General features: G+C 39.9%; 1 protein-coding gene across 8 annotated transcripts in view; it reads right to left on the reverse strand.

The window, feature by feature from the left end:
• LOC121456506 (speckle type BTB/POZ protein) overlaps positions 1–12,009 on the reverse strand; it is an 80,354-nt gene that overhangs the window by 43,699 nt on the left and 24,646 nt on the right. The gene's annotated exons all lie outside the window — the stretch shown is intronic.

Below are 12,009 nucleotides of genomic sequence, written 5' to 3' on the forward strand. Positions count from 1 at the left end.
GAAAAGAAAAGAAAGAACAGTTCCCTTTCTGCTTTTTAAATACTGTGTTTTAAAGATTTATTTTTATTTTATATGCATGAAGTGTTTTCCTTAGATGTATGTATGTGTGCTGTGTGTGCAGTGTCTGCCAGAGACCAGAAGAGAGCACTGAATCACCGGGGTCTAGAGTTAACAATTGTGAGCTACTATGTGGGGGCTGAGAACTGAAACCCAGGTCTTTTGCAAAAGCATTTCCCAGCACCCAGAAAACGTACCCCCTTTTTTTGCATTTGTTTGTATTTTACTGTGTGAGCAGTACACATGCAGAGGACAACTGCAGGAGCAAGCTCTATTCTTCACCATGTGGGTTCCAGGGAATATACTCGGGTCATCAGTGTTGGCAGCAGGCACCTTTGCCATACACGGAGCCATCTTATTGGTCCTTAAAAAGAAAATTCTTTAATATATTTTGACTGCCACAGAATAATGCATGCTGTTATGTATCCAGATGAAACAGACCAAAAGGATGACTATAGTTTAAAAATATTCTTTTGACTAAAAAGAGATTCATAAGCAATTTTTACAACAGAAAGAAAACTCCATAGTGTTAGTGTTCTTTTTGTTTTTTGTTTGTTTGTTGTTTTGTTTTGTTTTGTTTTGTTTTCGAGACAGGGTTTCTCTGTAGCTTTTTTTTGTTTGTTTGTTTGTTTCTTTTTTTTTGAGACAGGGTTTCTCTGTGGTTTTGGAGCCTGTCCTGGATCTAGCTTTTGTAGACCAGGCTGGTCTCGAACTCACAGAGATTCGCCTGCCTCTGCCTCCCAAGTGCTGGGATTAAAGACGTGCGCCACCACCGCCCGGCTCTCTGTAGCTTTTAGAGCCTGTCCTGGAACTAATTTTGTAGACCAGGCTGGCCTCGAACTCACAGAAATCTGTGTACTGCCTCCCGAGTGCTGGGATAAAGGGCATGAGCCACCACCACCCGGCTTTGTTTGTTTTTGTTTGGCTTTGTTAAAGATGGGGTTTCTCTGTGGAGCCCTATTTGCCCTGGAACTCACTCTGTAGACCAGGCTGGCCTTGAACTCACAGAGATTCAGCTGTCTCTGCCTCCTAATGTGTTAGAACTAAAGGCATGCACCACCACCACCCAGCAGCTAGTGTTAGTGTTCTAAAGAAAGATTTAAGATTCGTCTCTGGGCTGGTGAGACAGCTCAGTGGTCAAAAGCAAGTAGTGTTCTTGCAGGACTAAAATTTGTTTTTCAGCACCTGTATTAGGCACCTCACAACTGCCTGTAACTTCTGCTTCAGGGCAATCCGATGACTCTGGACTCCAAAGACACTACCCTCAGACACACCTACATTTAACAACCGAACAAAGAAACATATCTTTGCAACATAAAATATAAAGTATGGAGTTGATGTGACAAAGAATAGGTTACTAATTCCATTTCAACTCCATGATTATGGAATAAGGAAGAATATTCACTAAATAAAAGCACCTAGTAAACAACATGAGACATATTTCAGCATATAGACAGCATTTGTTATTTTGCTTTTTTTTTTTTTTGACAGGATCTGGCTGTTTAGCCCAGGCTTATCTAAAACTCTCCACTCTCCAGCCTTCCAAGTGCTGGGATTACAGGCTGGCAGTAAGCCTCACTGCATTTGCACTTTTGAAAGAATACTTCACCCACATAAAAGTGAGAATATGCCTGATTGTAAGGTACTTTCCAGATCCAGTACTTATGACCTGAGCCACGCCCTAAGATGAGAACACACATGAAAGAACACAGACATCTGGGACTCGTTTTATTAATGTGGTTTCCAATTCAAGGTCATACTGGCTGTTAAAAAAGAAGTATATAAATTCTTCCAAGTTCTTAAAGATAGTTCATATATTGATGAGACAGGTTGCTCCCCAAACTGGTTGTTAAAGAAGTCCTACTTGACACTTGCAATAGGCAGTGTATGCTATTAAAGAAGAGTAACAGTTTTCACTGTAACACTTCTAGATTCCAAGTGCTAGAAACCTCTGAACAGCATCCAGGTTTAAACGGGGAAAAGCACGCACAGGACAAATTAAAAATATACTCAACCTCTCAATAATCAATAAAGCACAGCTAATTAAAGGTCACAAAAATTTTTTTACATGAAAGTCATTGGTCACTGAAATATATGAAAATATATTTGACAAAATTTATACGAAATAATTCTAAACTAATACCAATATAAAATCATATTTTAAAAATGCCACTCCTCTCTATAGCACTTAATGTCATTAAATTTGAAGGAGGCAAAGGAATGAGGAAAACCTTCCAGAATTCAGAATAGTGGTCTTCTTTTACTAGGACGAGGCTCTGAAATTTTCTTTCCTTATAGAGTCTTCTAAGAATCTGATAATGAGGTAGCACTGCATTTTTATATGTTATATTTCTAGCGACAGCCCAGTGGTTTAGCAGCTACAACTGGGACACACTGAATTTCCAAGGCAACACAGACTGGATCAGAGGTCATTAAACAGTCCCACATTTGTGTATTAAAGTACCCAAGTAGTTAAAAGATAGTAAAATAGCTAAGCATTGTGGTACAGCCCATAATCCTAGCTCTTGGGAAGAGAAATCACCACAAGTTCAAGACTGGCCTAGTCTATATAGAAGAGAAAAATCTCAATAGTTATGGAAGTTTATGGAAAACAGATATTAGATATAAAACAATATAATGTGGGCTGGAGAAATGGCTCAGTGGTTGAGAGCACTGGCGGCAATTCCAGAAGACATGAGTTCAATTCCCAGCACCCACATGGCAGCTCACAACTGTGTATAACTCCAGTTCCAGGAATCTGACACCTTTACAAGACAACATGTAGGCAAAACACCACTGCACATAAAAATAAATCTTTAAAAAAGACTTTAAAAAGAAAATAAAATGCAAAATATTAAAATGTAAAGCTGTCATCAAATTCTACACAGGGTCCACAGGAAAAAAAATTTCAACACTTTTCATACCAGTAAAAAGGAGAAGTATTAAAATTACATAAAGGTTTTCCTCATTCCTCTTCCTCCTTCAAATAATGACTATAAGATATTGGAGTAAACAGAAAATTCAAATGAAAGTCTAGATAAAAATCAAACAAATTCAAACCACTGAAGGAAAAAAGGAGCAGTACTCCTACACACACACACACACAGACACACACTACCTAAATTCTTTGATGTTTTTGTCTTTAATGGCAAATTAAAAAACCATCAGCCGGGTGGTGGTGGCACACACCTTTAATCCCAGCACTTGGGAGGCAGAGGCCTGCGGATCTCTGCGAGTTCAAGGCCAGCCTGGTCTACAGAGTGAGTTCCAGGACAAGTTCCAAAGCTACACAGAGAAACCCTGTCTCGAAAAACCAAAAAAGGTTAAAAAATAAAAAGCCATCAACAGAGTGGTGATACTATAAAGTAAAAATAAAAATAGTATCATTAGAACGGGAAGCCTAGGGCCAGGCTTGATAGTGCATGTTTTTAATTCTAGAACTTAGGAAGCAGAAGCAGGTAGATCTCTGTGACTTCAATGCCAAACTGGTCAACAGAGCAAGTTTCAGACCAGCCAGCACCATATAGTGAGACTCTGCCTCAAAAACAAAACTAACAAAACAAGAATGGCTGAGCATATATATAGCAACATGGATAGAGGTCAGAAAATAAGAACAAATGAAAAAAAAAATGATTGTTGTAGAATCTTTAGCCAAATGTGGTAGTGCACACCTTTAATCCCAGCACCTGAGAGGCAGAGGCAGAAGTATTTCTGTGAGTTGGAGACCAGCCTGGTCTACATAGATAGCTCTAGGACAGCCAGGACTACATAGAGAGACCCTATCTAGAAAAAAAGAGCAAGAATCTTCATATATGTACAGTATACATGCATAAGTACTTAGAAATTAACATAAATATTATTAAAAACTGAACACATATAGCAATACAATATCCATACCTACACTACACTGGAAGGATACATATTACATTCTCTGTGGAGCACAGACGGGAAACTAAGGATGACTTCTTTAACTGATAGCACTCCTCACAATCTCTATGGTTTTGTTAAAAACTTCAATGAAAACTCAGGGGAAATGGAGAATTAGAAAAGCTAAAAACAGAGCAATTTTTTCAATAGACAATAACGAAGCCTGAATGAAGCCTTACCACACCCCAAAAGTCAAAAGATCTAACCAGATCTCACCATAAAATACCTTTCCTGTGATTGTTGGAAATAATATAGTGGCGGGTGACTTAAGCAAAGAGGAAAAAGACACTGGTTTCACACACTTTAGTAAGGAAGCACTTCCTAAATAAAAGAAAGCTCAGAAAGGCTTTGGTCCCTGTAGAGAATGTTTTTCATAGCAAACCTCATTCCTCCCCCACACTACTCTGAAGAAGGGCCCTCTCTACCTCTGAAGACCAATCCCTCCTCCTCTAAATGACCTCGGATTTTAGTGTGTGAAAACTCAAAGACAGATTTTCCAAAAAACACTTGAGACTTTTTTCTTTTTGAGGGGGGAGGACTTCTTTAAAACATTTTAAGTCTTTTTTCTTTCTAATATTTTTCCTTCCCTTCCTTTACTTTTCTTGTTTCTGGCATATTCGTGCTTTTCACTTCTTGAGGGAAAACATAACTCCAAATAAACCAAATAAAATTCACGTCATAGCTCAAATCTAAAATAAAGGGAGAAAATGGGGGGGGGAGCAAGAAAAAACTAACCTTATATTGTTGTCTTCATTTTAGCAATAAGACTAGAAATAAAGCTCTGATTATCAAGTACGGGAGTGAAATCAAACTTACTTGTACGTCACAAACCTTCAATTAATTTGGAGTCACCAGTTACAAATCACCTTGTTTAAGAACTATAAAGCCACTTGAATAGGTCTGTACAACTGACCACTATAGTAGAACTTATAACTTCAAAATACAGAGCTGTGATTCAATCTATATATCCCTACCTCATCCTCCTGGTCTCCCCTTCAAGGACCTGTTTATTTCAGTGTTTTGAGCTATATAAGGATTGCTTCAAAAGCAGAACTGTATTCAGTGCTAAGTGGCTTCGGTTGTTTTCAGAGCACTCTGACATGATCTTATTTGGGATTTTTACCAACTTAGTGAAGCATGCAGAATAAGCATTTTACAAACAAGGAAATATGCTTCCCAGCTGTCCTGGTCACATGGTTATTAAGGAGCTTAAGCTAAACTACAAGTCTTTTAACTACTAATCTAATAGTCTAATCCTTTGACTTTCTGATTCTTACATAAGGTTATATGTAAGAATGTATGTTATATGTGTTAGGATTCAAGCTTTATGCTGGCCCCTGTCACCTGGCAGGATGAACTCAGGCAGTACCCTAGCCAGCCTAGGGTCCTATGGCTGCTATGTCACTATGCAGGTGCAAAGGTCCTTTTAAGAGGCAAGTTCCACCCACTCCAGCTTTCTTCCTTTGTCATTTCCCCAAGGAAGCGGCTTTCTGTCCTCAGGTCTCTCTCTTCTTCTTTCTCTTCTCTTCTCCTCTGCCTCTGCCTGCCTGCCCCCCCCTCTCTCCCCTCCCCCCCACCCCCGCACTGGTTCTCTTTCCTCCCCTATTCCTTTTTTCTCAATAAACTCCACACTCAATCTTTATCTGTATGGCGTATTTGTCTTTCACCCACCATGGGACCCTCCAAAAGTCGCACCTTGCGCTGTAATCATAACAATATGTCTTTTATTCAACATGTAGAAAATTGAGGAAATAGCTCACAGAAAGCATGTTTATATACCATTCTTGCATTTAATGTTTTTTTTTTTTTTTTCGAGATAGGGTTTCTCTGTCCTGGAACTAGCTCTTGTAGACCAGGCTGGTCTTGAACTCAAAGAGATCTGCCTGCCTCCCGAGTGCTGGGATTAAAGGTGTGTGCCACTCTGCCCAGCTTTTAGCTAGGATCTTATGAGCACAGATTGGCTTCAAAGTCACTAGGTAGCCAAGGATGGCTTTGAAATTCTGATTCACCTGACTTGGCCTCCTCAGTGTCGGAATGTGCCATTGTGCCTGGCTCAATTTCATTTTTAAGTGGCAACTCTGTAGAAATAGTCTTAGGTTCTAATGAATTCTGATCATGTGTGTGTGTGTGTAATATTATTATATATTTGTTTTCATTTCTAAAAACAGGGTTTCTTTGTGTAGCCTTGGCTGTTCTGCAACTTACTCTGCAAACCAGGCTGGCCTTGAACTCACAGAGATACACCTGCCTCTGCCTCTCCAAGTGCTGGGATTAAAGGTGTGCACCACCCAGCATTTGAGCATCACTATTAATGGAGACATCAGTAAGCTATTGACTGGGTTCATACCTTTCTCTAAGACTGAGTACTGGGAACAGATACTAAGTACCTAATTCTTCTATAGTGACTTTCCACACATAAACAGTTCATCCATCAGTTCTTAAAAATAAAACATTTACTATTCCAATCTCTCAGAATAATAGTCTATTGTTTCCAGGAAACTAGTATCTTTTCTTCTAAAGCCTCTACTGCTCCTTTGCCACAAATTACAGAATTAAAAAGCAGAATTTCTAGAGTTCTTAAATTACATTTACTTGTGGTATCTAGCATAACTACAACATTAACTGCCACTGCCTTCAACACAGTTGCTCAGGTCAACAGGATGTGTTTACATACCCCACCCATTATCAAGTCCTACCAGGCACTAGGCCTCTTTACTCCATATTATTCACTGTGTCCAAGCCACAGTGTTCTCTCCCCTGAACAGTGTTACCTGACTCTTAACTTGCTTTCTGACTTCCTCTGTAGTTCAGTCTACAAAGTACCCACAGTAAACTTTTTAAAATGCCAACCAGATCATGCACTTTTCCTCTTAACCACATTTAAAATAAAATTCAGCCTCTATATCAGACCCTATAAGATCCTTATATATGGGAGCCAGCTCATGTTAAATTCATTCCTACCTCTCTTCCATCTTTTTGACTCCAAACACACTGGCCTTCTATAAACGAGTCAAGCTTGTTTTCACCTCAGGCCTTTGATTCTCTCTTCCTTGCTGAGAAGTTCCTTAAAGATCTTTTTCCTAGACATTCACATTGCTAGCTCCTTTTTGTTATTATGAGACAGGGTCTCACTATATATCCCTGGATGGCCTGAAACTCACTATGTAGACCAGGATGGTCTATTTAGACCTAGCTGGTCTCATTAGAGACCTCTCTGCCACCACTGCCTCTGCCTCCTAGCACTGGGGCTAAATGTGCTCATTGCTAGCCACTTGTTACTAACTCAGGACACCTCTTAAGGGGTAGAAAGATGGGTCTCCGTTTTATAGACGTTGTGACCTCAATCAAAAGTAACAGCCCAGTCCCTATTCCTTGGATGATGTTTCATGTGCATTAACCCACTATGGTATTTATAGACTACAGTCCAATCATCTTCTTGGTGCAACTATATAATAATGACATTCTAGTCAGGTGTGGAGGCATATGCCTATAATTCCAGTTCTCTAGAGGCAAGAATTCAAAGACAGCTTGAGCTATGCAGTCAGACTCTCTATCAATTAACAAAAAGAAAAAAACAACAAAGACATTCTGTTCCTACAGAGCTGAGGACCAGGACAGGGTACCGAGGCTCTCATGAGAAAATTCAACAGTGGTTTGCTGCTTCTTTTTTTTTCTTTTCTTTTCTTTTTTTTTCCCCATACTCAACAAGATTTTATCTTTATTTTGGTCATAAACTTTTTTAACAAAGTCACAGATTTATGGTACAGATTAGATATGTTTTTGAAACAGAGATTCACTATACTACATAGTGAATCTCCTAAGGTCAATGGACCCTCCTAGTTCAGCTTCTTGAGTAGTTGAAGACAGGCCCATGCCACTATACCCATCTCTAGGCCATACTTAATCTCATAAAATTCCCTTATACAATTAATTTAGGTCTGATTTAAAAACAAATAATTATTATGCCTCTAAATTTTGTCTCTTTTAACCCACTGAGTCCAATTAGTGCTGCCCATATGCACAGAAACACAAGGAACCTACCAGTGGCTACACCTGTAAAGAAAACCAACTCTCCTTTCCCCAGAAGCTATCAACTGCCAACCACTAGTTTCTCAGCCAGAGTAGTAGGGTTTCCTGAGATGCTGCTGCTCTTCTTTGATTGTGTGTGTGTGTGTGTGTGTGTGTGTGTGTGTGTGCTGCACGTGCACATGTAGCTACAAATATGCCATGGTGTGCATATGGAAGTCAAAGGACAACTTTCAGGAGTTGCTTCTCTCCTTCCACCCTGAGTTCTATGGATAGAACACTCATATTCTAGGCTGCAGAGCAAGTGATTTTACACACTAGCCACCTTGCTGACCTCTGTCCCACCCTCGCAGTCCCCCTCTACTTCGAGAGAGATCACTAGTTTAGGGCTGAGAGCATAGCTTCATGGTAAGGGTTCTTACCTAACATTCGAGAGGCCCTATACTCAGTACCCACCACAGAAAGAATGGGAGAAGGAGTTAAGGCAGGAAGGCAGACCAGTTTTCTGAGCACTGAATATATTTTTGTGTATTTTATTTGTTGCTTGCAAATACATCTGTACACCATGTGCATGCCTCACACCCAAGCATTCCAGAGAAGGTAAAAGTTCCCTGGGTTGGAGTTACAAACAAATGATGGACAGCCATGTAGACATTGGAAATATCCTAGACCTCTGCAAGAGCAACCAGTGCTCTTAACTGCTCAGTCATTTCTCCAGTCCTCTAACCACTGACTTTAACTTTATCGATCTATATAGTAGTTCCAGGCCAGCCAGAGCTACACAGTGATGCCCTGTCTCAAAAAAGAAAACAACTAATCATAATGAGACCTGACAGTAACACTGGAATTTTCCAAGATGAAAAACTGCTTATAAACAGAGCGGTGGGGAAAGGTACCAACATGAGTATTTTAGACGATTTTGCCTCTGGATTCATATTCATTCTCTCTCTCTTCTCCTCCTCTTCCTTCCCCTCCGAACCCACTGGATCCAATTAGTGCTGTCCATATGCACAGAGGCACGGGTCATCCACTGGGGCATGAGAACCAACCTGTGACCACATTTGTAAAGAAAACTGAATCTCATTTCTACATCAACCACTTTAACGAATATCTTATTGAGTGAAAATTGAATTTGTTAATACTAAGTTTTCAGAAGTAAAAGACTAAACTGATCTAAAGAAAGCAAAGGAAGTTCTTTGCAATGAATCCAACTATTCTCTTGAGGGAAAAAGGACTACACCCACAGCATCTTATACTGTGGCTGGCACATAGAATGAGCTCCATAAATGTTTAATTAATAAAATCACCCTGAAGACATATCTAGAAAGATAATTTATACTAACAATCAGGAAGCTAAACTCCAAAGCAACTTAGTGGCTTGCCAAATGTGACATTGACACTGAAGCAAACAGCAGAGCTGAGACCAAACACAGTTATATTGGGAAAGGGAAGTACTGGGCTGAAGAATTTCAAAGTGCAAATGGAAGATAACACACTGTTGACATACTGTCTGGCTGTAGTTAAGAACAATAGAGCTAATAATGATAGACAAATTAAAGCAACACCACAAAGATATCAATAAGTGCATTAATTGGATAGAATGTCAAATAAGTGGCTAGGGTGATGACTTAAAAAGTAAAGTGTTTGCCCTATAAAAGTGAGCTCCTAAATTCAATTACCAGTATCCATGCTTATTAGTTTGTTTGGTTTGGGGGGAGGGCATGTTTTTTTAAATCCCCAAAGTGGTGGCACGTGCTAGTAATGTATGCACTGGGGAGGCAGAGAAAGGTAAATCCCTGGGGCTTGCTAGTCACCACTCTATTGCAATCAATGATCCTCAAGTACTAGTGAGGATACTGTCTCAAAAAACAAGGTGGGACAGGCCCTGAGGAATAATACCAAAACTGACCTCTGGCCTCCACACACATGTGCACCCAGATACACACAAAAGGAAGTCAAGACCAAACAGACACCTTTAATCCCAGCACTTAGAAAGTAGAAACAGGTGAATCTCTATGAGTACAAGGGACAGCCTGATCTACATAAGGTCCAGGTGAACCAGATACATAGCAAGACCCTACCTTTAAAAAAAAAAAACAAAACTCATTTACAGTTTACTTAAAAACTGATTAACAAAGAGTGTGGGCGTCCCCAAACTCTAAGACTATTAAGTCTTGATCTGCAGGCTTATGATTTAGGAGTTTATGATTTGACTGCAAGCTGAAGAAAAACTGAAATCTTATAGGTGTGTTGACAACTTCTACCTAACAGTTAAACATCCCATTTACCAAACAAACTCTATACATTAGCAAGTAAGAATTTTTTTAAATTTATTTATTTATTAACGATTTCTGCCTCCTCCCCGCCACCGCCTCCCATTTCCCTTCCCCTCCCCCGATCAAGTCCCCCTCCCTCATCTGCTCGAAGAGCAATCAGGGTTCCCTGACCTGTGGGAAGTCCAAGGACCGCCCACCTCTATCCAGGTCTAGTAAGGTGAGCATCCAAACTGCCTAGGCTCCCCCAAAGCCAGTACGTGTAGTAGGATCAAAAACCCACTGCCATTGTTCTTGAGTTCTCAGTAGTCCTCATTATCTGCTATGTACATAGCCTGATAAGCAAACTGCATATTCATTGGCTGCTGTCTACTAGTAGTAGAAAACTTTACCCAATCAGATTACAGAAAGCAAATAACTTACAAAAATAAGTGACTTTGAAATTGATAATCAGCTGGGCGATTGTGGTTCTTCTTCCTAGCACTTGGAAAAAGAGGCAGGCAGATCTCTATGAGCTAGAGGCCAGGCTGGTGTAGCATGAATAATAAAACCCAGAGACAGATACTGGGGTTCAAGCTTTAGATCAGAAAAGCAAAGCAGCCAAGCCACTTGAGAATTCTTACCTTTACCAAGGCTCAGACATACAAAGGGGTGATCCTGTTCTCAGTATGACTGCAATGCTCTCCATCAGACCTCAGACTGCACTGAGCGGCTGCTTTATATTCCTCTCTAGTGCTGAGATTAAAGGCATGTTATCCCAAGTACTAGGAACAGAGGTGTGAGCTCTGTTTCTCTTTTAGACTGATTCACTCTCAGGTAGCCCAGGGTGGCCTTGAGCTCACAGAGATCTGCCTCGTCCCCTGAATTTTGAGATTAAAGGTGTGGCCACCATTGCCTGTCCTCTAAGGCTAACTACTGGTTTAGGTATATGGCTAACTAGTGGCTTAGCTCTGCATTCTCATCTTTAAGCAGGTTTTATTTGTTAGATTACAAACAAAATACCACTACAACCTCTGGCAACTACAGAGGGAGTTCCAGGACGGCCAGTGCTGTTATACAGAGAAACCCTATCTCGAAAAATCCAAAAATAAAGAAATATAAAACTGATGACCAATTTATATACAACTCAGCTGCTTTTTATAAACTTTAAACTTCAATTTTCACAAATTGCATTAACTTGGCAAATTCAACATATCTTTGTATTATGGTTAAAAACAAAGATGAGCCGGGCGGTGGTGGCGCACGCCTTTAATCCCAGCACTAGGAAGGCAGAGGCAGGCAGGTTTCCATGAGTTCAAGGCCAGCCTGGTCTACAAGAGCTAGTTCTAGGACAGGCACCAAAAACTACAGAGAAACCCGGTCTCAAAAATAATAAAAAATAATTTAAAAAGATGATACTGTTTATCCTTTATTCTGGAATGAAATTATGACCTTGAATATTAACTATATTAACCATAGCTGAATGAGCTCAAAAGCATATTCATAAAAATTTAAATACAAATTATTTTTGGCCAGGTGTGATGGCTCCCACCCATAATCCTAGCGCTTGGGATGTAAAAGCAGAAATAATAAATTCAAAGTCATCCTCAGATATATGGTAAAATAGAGGCCAGCCTGAAATACATGAGGCCCTCTCTCAGAATAACAACAAAAAATTATGTTAAACAAACTATATGAGATCACTCTCAACTGATTTGGATAAAGAAAGGCTAGTGTTGAGGCTGGA

Source organism: Microtus oregoni, unplaced genomic scaffold, assembly GCF_018167655.1.
Source record: "Microtus oregoni isolate MIOR12 unplaced genomic scaffold, Mior012 000015F_ref0000493, whole genome shotgun sequence".
NCBI lineage: Eukaryota > Metazoa > Chordata > Mammalia > Rodentia > Cricetidae > Microtus > Microtus oregoni.